Raw genomic sequence first — 6,867 nt, forward strand, 5'->3', positions numbered from 1 at the left:
TTTCACACAAGGTTTGAGGTTGCTAGAACATGTTAAGGAATTCTTTTATCATATAAAAATACATTATGATTGATCATAATTTATCGCACCTTGAAAGAACACTAATGGAAATCTAAAAGAGTGTGTCTCCTCAAAAGGATAGCTCGGCTAAACAATAATGTAAATGCTGAAATAAACAATATCACATTAACTATGAAACAATTGGCATGAAGTCTCACACAAGGCTTTATGTTGCTAGAACATGTTACGAGATGATTTCATGTTAGAGAAACACATTGATATTGATCATGATTGTTCTAACAAATTTGTATGCTTGAATTCTTCTCTCCTTAACTTCAGATCTTTGTTGAATTGATTTGAATATGACTGATTGACATATAATTGCAGGATAAGATTTTTAAATGAGAGGGAGTTGTATTTATATGCAAGTTATACCTTTTTCAATTTTTTTTTTTGGAAGGTCAACTTTGGATGGAAAATTCCCACTATTTGCAAAAACAACATTAATCTTTCATACTTTAAGACAAAACTAGCTAGATAAGCATATCCAATGCCCTAGTCCTAGTAGTTTGATTCATAAAAAGATCATGGATATGGGAATGCATCAATTTTATGATAGTGGTTGGCACAACAACCAAAGTGCATCCAAACAAAGTGTAAATAATAGTTCAATGATAAGTAGATCATTTGATGTGAGTAGAGGCTTCAATTTATAGAGTTGGGAGAATAGAAACAAATGGTCAAGATTAAAATTTTATCAAGGGCTCAGATTGAAGGAGAGAGCAAGGTTTGTTCACACATGTGTGGGAACATCTTGGGAAGAATAACTGACATAGGGAAAAGGGTAAGATTTTCTTATAGATGGGGGAGAAAATCTTAGGAAGTCCAAGAGGTTGACAAGTGGAAACACTTGTGGAAAGGTGTAAGGGATATTAGATGGGGAGTTATGGCATAAGGGCCAAATGAGGAATGTGTAGGGTGGCTCTATGGGGAAGAGTATCATCACACATGTGTGAGCACCCCTTGATCAAAATTGATGTTGAGATGCTGAAGTGACATGTTCATGTAAGTCGTTTATAAGGGGGTCACATGTAGAGTCACATGTGGCCATGGGTAGATGTGTAGTATTTAAAATTTGAATAAATACTAATAGGGGTAAGGCTTTGGGTTAATTATTTTAATTGGTCGATTAAAAGATAGGTTTGTAGGAATTATAGAATTAGCCTAATTAATTATGAATTAATTAGGCTTATTGGGATTAAGGATAGAATTGTAATATTTGGCTAAAAGTGAGTTTGATTTATTGAAATAAATCAATCTTTAGGATAAATGAGATATGTGTTGACTCTAAATTTTACCTTGGAAACGAACAACCTTATGGGAAATTCAGTGATGGGGGACCATTTAAGCAGGTTTCATTGAATGACCTCTGGGATTGAGAAGCCGACTCTTCCTTATGGGTTTGGAGGAAAGGGAAAAGAAGGAAAATTTTAAAACAATAAATCTAGACTATTGAGGCAATACGCTAGAGAATTTTTAGAAGACATGAGCATACAAAACCCAAGTACATATGATTTTAAAGCCCATTCAACAATCTACAAGTCTGAATCAGGAACATAACCAAGACACAATTAAATTTCTTTGCAAGATAAAGAAATACTTATCATGCATTTACCAGATAACAAGTGCAAAACATAGTTTAATCGGAAATATCTTAGATAAATATATTCCCAAAGTTATTGGAATTCTAATAGAACAACACAGAAAAGAACATCAAAGCATACTGAAAGAAGTATCACAAAGGCTGCAAGCACAGTTTGAATAACCTTCTCCAGAAAATAATAATAGTTTTAAAAGGCTAAAATTCCTACTAAGAAAACTTAATTGTTCTTCTTGAAAAAGTTCTCAACCCCTACTAATAGGGAAAAAATAAGCATAAATAGAGCCTGCGGCTCTGGAAACATCTCCCAAACACGCCAAAAAGCCATAACCATCCCCCAACAGAAAACCATGCAGTGTCACCCTGAAGATCACACCCAGCAAAATGGCCCCAAGGCTTCACTCCCTTCCTCCAACGATCTTCATACTATAATAAACTAAAAATATTTTGCTAACCGTAGAGGGGTAAGCTAGGAAATCCTTTCAAATAGAAATGCACCCGCCAAAACATGACAGTGTCGGGTAACCATTTTCTTACTGCACTAAAAGGTGGGCCCTGAAAAGAAACCCAGTCAACAACCTCTTTCCATTTGTCACTGTCACGCTACTCCAAAAACTGAACGCCAAATACGGATTGAGGGAGTACGCCGAGCTGACAATTGTCTTGTATGCCCTGCACTATTGGAAAAATGAAAAGGCAAAATAAGCAACCTGGCCGAAAACCTTAGTTATGGGATTTTTAATGTGAACATTTCTTGGCAACTAATAGGGGAAATTTTGCTTGTGGTATATAGGAACCCAAAATTGCTGGCTCGCAGACTAGACTTCATGCTAAAATGGGATGGAGCAGATTGAATGCCTGTTGTAAAGGCAACCATTCATCCTCAAAGAGTGGAACCTATGTCTATAAATTTTTTGAAATACTGATCCAAGCAAATCACTTCATCAAAAGGTAAGGGTGCAGGTTTGTCCTGGACCTACTTTAGGAGAGAAGAGAGCTGGGCCAGATGGTGAAAAGACACTCCACCTCAGCCGCCGAAATAGGATTGCCTAGGCGGTGCAGGAAAGCTCTATCTTGTTGCAAATGTTTAACCTGGCTTAATATTTTCTCAATCCCTAACACAGTATCATCTGTGGGAAATGGAGAAGGCAGGCCCAAGGAAACAAACCTCTCTAAACGTAGCTTGACATCTGAAACTGAAAACTGTAAGGGTACAAAGGTTGCCGAAGCTTGCATGATTACCCTATGTCAGTTGATGAAAACATTCATCTTTCTAATCAATTGCCGATGGTCAGCAATCCCCTTTTCCCTTAATTATTCATCTTGAGCATAATACAATAACTGAATAAGATCCTAGGCTACCGGGAACTTAAAACCAATGACAAGCATGGAAGTACTAATGAGGGCATTGGCCTCGACACAGAGGGATAGTGCTTCATTAAGGAATCTTAGCACATGTTGCTGCAAAGGGCAGTACTGTTTTACTTTTTCCCAATGAGAAACATACAATTCTGTCAACATGGTAGAAAAGTCTTGGGAAACCTGCTCCAGAGGTGGAATACTTAGCAATCGTGAAATTTCATCATCCTTCGCAACCATCTCCTGCTGGAGCCTACTGCATTTTATTTGTTCAATGGTCACTTGATTCTCCAAAGTGAGGATATTTGCCTCTCGATCTCGGATAGCTTGCTGTAGCTGTGATGCACGATCTTGTTCATGCCACAAAAGAGCCTCCACCTCTAAAATGCACTCACTGGATTCTCCAAGACTAGCCTTTTTCGCTTTCAGTTTTGCTTTGAATTCCATCTTTTCCTAAGATAATGATACTTGAGCCTCATTGAGTTGATGGGCATAACCTTCTTTTAGAATAATTTCCTCACACAGTTGCATTTGAACCTGAGTAACATCCCTAGAGGTTGTCTTTAATTGTTGTATCTCTGCATCCTTCTCCTAAAATTCCTTCAGAGCAACGTTCCTTGTCGCCTCCTGGCCTTTTAACTGAGAGCTGATATTGTTGAAGGCTGACTATAGCTTCCCTTTCTCTGAATTAACTTGAGCCAGCAAGCTTTGCAGACAATTGATTTTTGAGCTCCTAGCTTTATCTTCCTTTGTTTGCTGGGTGAGGGAATCTCAGAGACTAGCATTCTCCACTTGGATCTTTTCCAGACCTCTACTCTTCTTGATAAAATCTATGGATACAGATTTTGAAGTCTCCTCCATCATCTCTACTTTGTCAGATGTTGTGGTACTTTGAAGGCTAACGCCGATGGTGTGTAGGGTGCAATCATTTGGTCACATTTTAGATTCCGGCTTGTCAACTTTGGGGAAAAGATTTGCAAAGTAGAGGCAATCCTTTTCGTTGCTGAAATGTGTTGCAAATGAGGGCGAGCTGGACGAGCACCTTCCTTTTCCTTTCGCATGCCCATCTTACCAAGGTGAGTAGTTCTATTATAAGCAACCTGCTGCTTGAACTCATCTAGATTATTGATAGCCTGACACGCAAAAGCTACGCTAGGAGGAACTGCAAAAGGGAATTGTGAAATAGGCCCAATGGAAGCAGTTTGGATGGGATGGGCCAAAGCTAATGGGGAAAATAATGAGACAAAGGGGGAGATCCTAATGGGAAAGGGCTTGAGGATGCTACTCCCATAACATGAGGAGAGGATTCTCCAAAACCTAGCCTACGTGACATAGGGGATTCTTCTAATATTGGAAAGGGAAAATTTGTGGATATAAAAGTATCATGGCCAGGAAAGGGGTAGAGGCCTGTGAGAAAACATTTTGGGGATCAACCGGCGTACCCATCGGGGCTAAAGTGAGAGCAGTATGGACTGAGGCCTGCATTGCGGTCATGGGGATAGCTAAAGAAATATCTTGAGCAAGAGAAGAGGGTAAAAAGGGATGTACCTAAGTAGTGGAACATGCTGGTCGCTGGAGATCTAAGGATGTTTCTGGGGTTTGAGAGAGCGGGCTCCCTCCTGACATGCTAGGATGTTGCCTCTTCTTCGGAGGGCTTCCACATGACTTCTTCTCAAATCGCCGTTTACCAGCCTGTGAGCAAGGTCTGCGGGCTACGCTATCCAAAGGAAGGAGAATTTGTGGCTCTGGATCTTGCCTTTCAATATTTATAACCTCTACCTCCTATTGCGGGGCAACCTCAGGAGATGAGTCCCCACGTGAGTAACTGTCATCTGTCTCATCATCAAATTTATTTACCTTACACCATTCTTGCTCAAAATGCTCATCCAGGGGGGCATTTTCAATGCTAGCTCTAGACTAATTCACCACTTACTGATAGACCCAAAAATCTTCCCTTTTCTTCTTGGACCAAGGTAAAGTTTTCATATTTTCCAATAATGCCCGACGGATAGGCTTCGCGAGGTTGAATTTCTACAAGGGGGAATACAACTTTAGCCATGGGGAGCATCTTAGGATAGGAAAGTCATCAGGGCCCACATACAAGCTTGGGTCGTCAACCCAGGGGTTCGTGCGCTCCACCCATGAATTTCAAGACTCATACCTAATAGCATTCTTTCTTTTGCTTAGGTAGTCGTCAGGGTCATAGCTCCAAGATTCATCAATCACTACAAAACCAAGCTGCACCATTTTTGATGTTAGGATCTCTTTTGCAATTTTTCTTCTCACTAGAGTGATTGGGCCAATGGCCTTGTTGTTTTCGGTGATAGAGGTATCATGATTTCCTGCTCCAATGGCCCCTTCGATCCTCACCAGCTACCATGTGATTTTAAGAGCCAAGGTTCGATCAGTTACATAAGTAGGCAGTCGGAAGGGCTCTTCAGAGAAACCGTGCACCCAGATAAAATAAAAATCAGGACCTAAGAACCAGTCACAAGGGGGGCATTCATTTTGCATCCAGTTCATCTAGACCTGGGAAGAACGGGCTAATAGCTCATTGGGGATCACTCCAAGGTCTTTGAGCACGAGAATCATGAACAAATCCAAAAACTAGTATGAATCATAGGAGGCCAGAAAAAGAGGTGTCCAACAAGACACCAACATTCTATTTTCGGATTCATCGTAAGTGGCCAACCACATGAACTAACCGTAGAAAGCCTCATTTTGGTGTAATAGCAGGTGCACCAATACTGAAGAGAGCTTGAAGTGCCGCAATAGCTGGAACTCTGATAATTGCTTAATAATGGCCCTAGCAATAGTCATAGAGAAGTCAAAGTGAAACAGTTCCCTTTGTTTCCTACTTTTGAAGATAAAACCCATCATGGAAGCTGTGATATCTCGGTCGTTGTCATGACCACATAGCCATGCCAGGATAGAAGAGATATCCTTGAGGTCTTCTTTCCTTAGATCACTGTAGGATAAAGTGAACTTTGGAAGTCCAAAAGATAGACTTCAATTGACAGTGTTTTTACAAAATGTCAAAGCATCCCTCCTGGTGCTCCAGAACTCCTCCATTGAGATTTCATAGAAAAACTCCGTTGCTTCAAAAATTGGGCAGCACATCATCTCCCTAATGGCCTTTGGAGATACTACCAATCTCAAGAGGGAGCCGTTGACAGAGCATGAGGTGGGATCAAAAACCTCCGCACAAGCTGCTATGAGCTCAGAATAGTATGGGACCATGGGAATCACGCATTGGGGAGCATCACTACTCCAAAAATGTACTACCACAGAGTGGGAGTCAGCTCTGTGATGAAGCATCTGGGAGCATGCAGCCTCTCTGAGACTCTTAGGCTACTTACAAGCTTCGGGTTCGAAAATATTTTCCAAGGAGTCCAGAATAGTAGATGCATTCCAAGTTGTCATTTTAGCCTTGGTCTTCATTCTTGGATACTCCTTCTTTGGAGGGATGACATGCACAAAATAGAATAGCTCCCCGAAAACATCAACCTAGAAACCTCTAGGAACAATACTTACGGATGTAGCCTTGGACTCCATTATGGGTAGAAAGCTTCTTTCCTTTGCTAGAAAAATTTTAAAATCAGGAGAGAAAAATACCTCATCTTCCTTTTTATTTCTCTTTTAAAACATGGATGGATAAGAGGGAAGAGCCTCAAGCCTTAAATGCAAAACATGCCTAGATTTTTGCAAAACTGATTGCTTAATGGCAAGTACCTGCTTACACGCATGCCAGCTCAAATTGTTGCTACAATAAACTCCCACAGATGAAGGGCACCACCATTCCCGCTTCCCAAGAATGCCTTTGGCTACTCTGCCATTACTCGAGGAAA

Source organism: Cryptomeria japonica, chromosome 2, assembly GCF_030272615.1.
Source record: "Cryptomeria japonica chromosome 2, Sugi_1.0, whole genome shotgun sequence".
In the NCBI taxonomy this organism is placed as follows: Eukaryota; Viridiplantae; Streptophyta; class Pinopsida; order Cupressales; family Cupressaceae; genus Cryptomeria; species Cryptomeria japonica.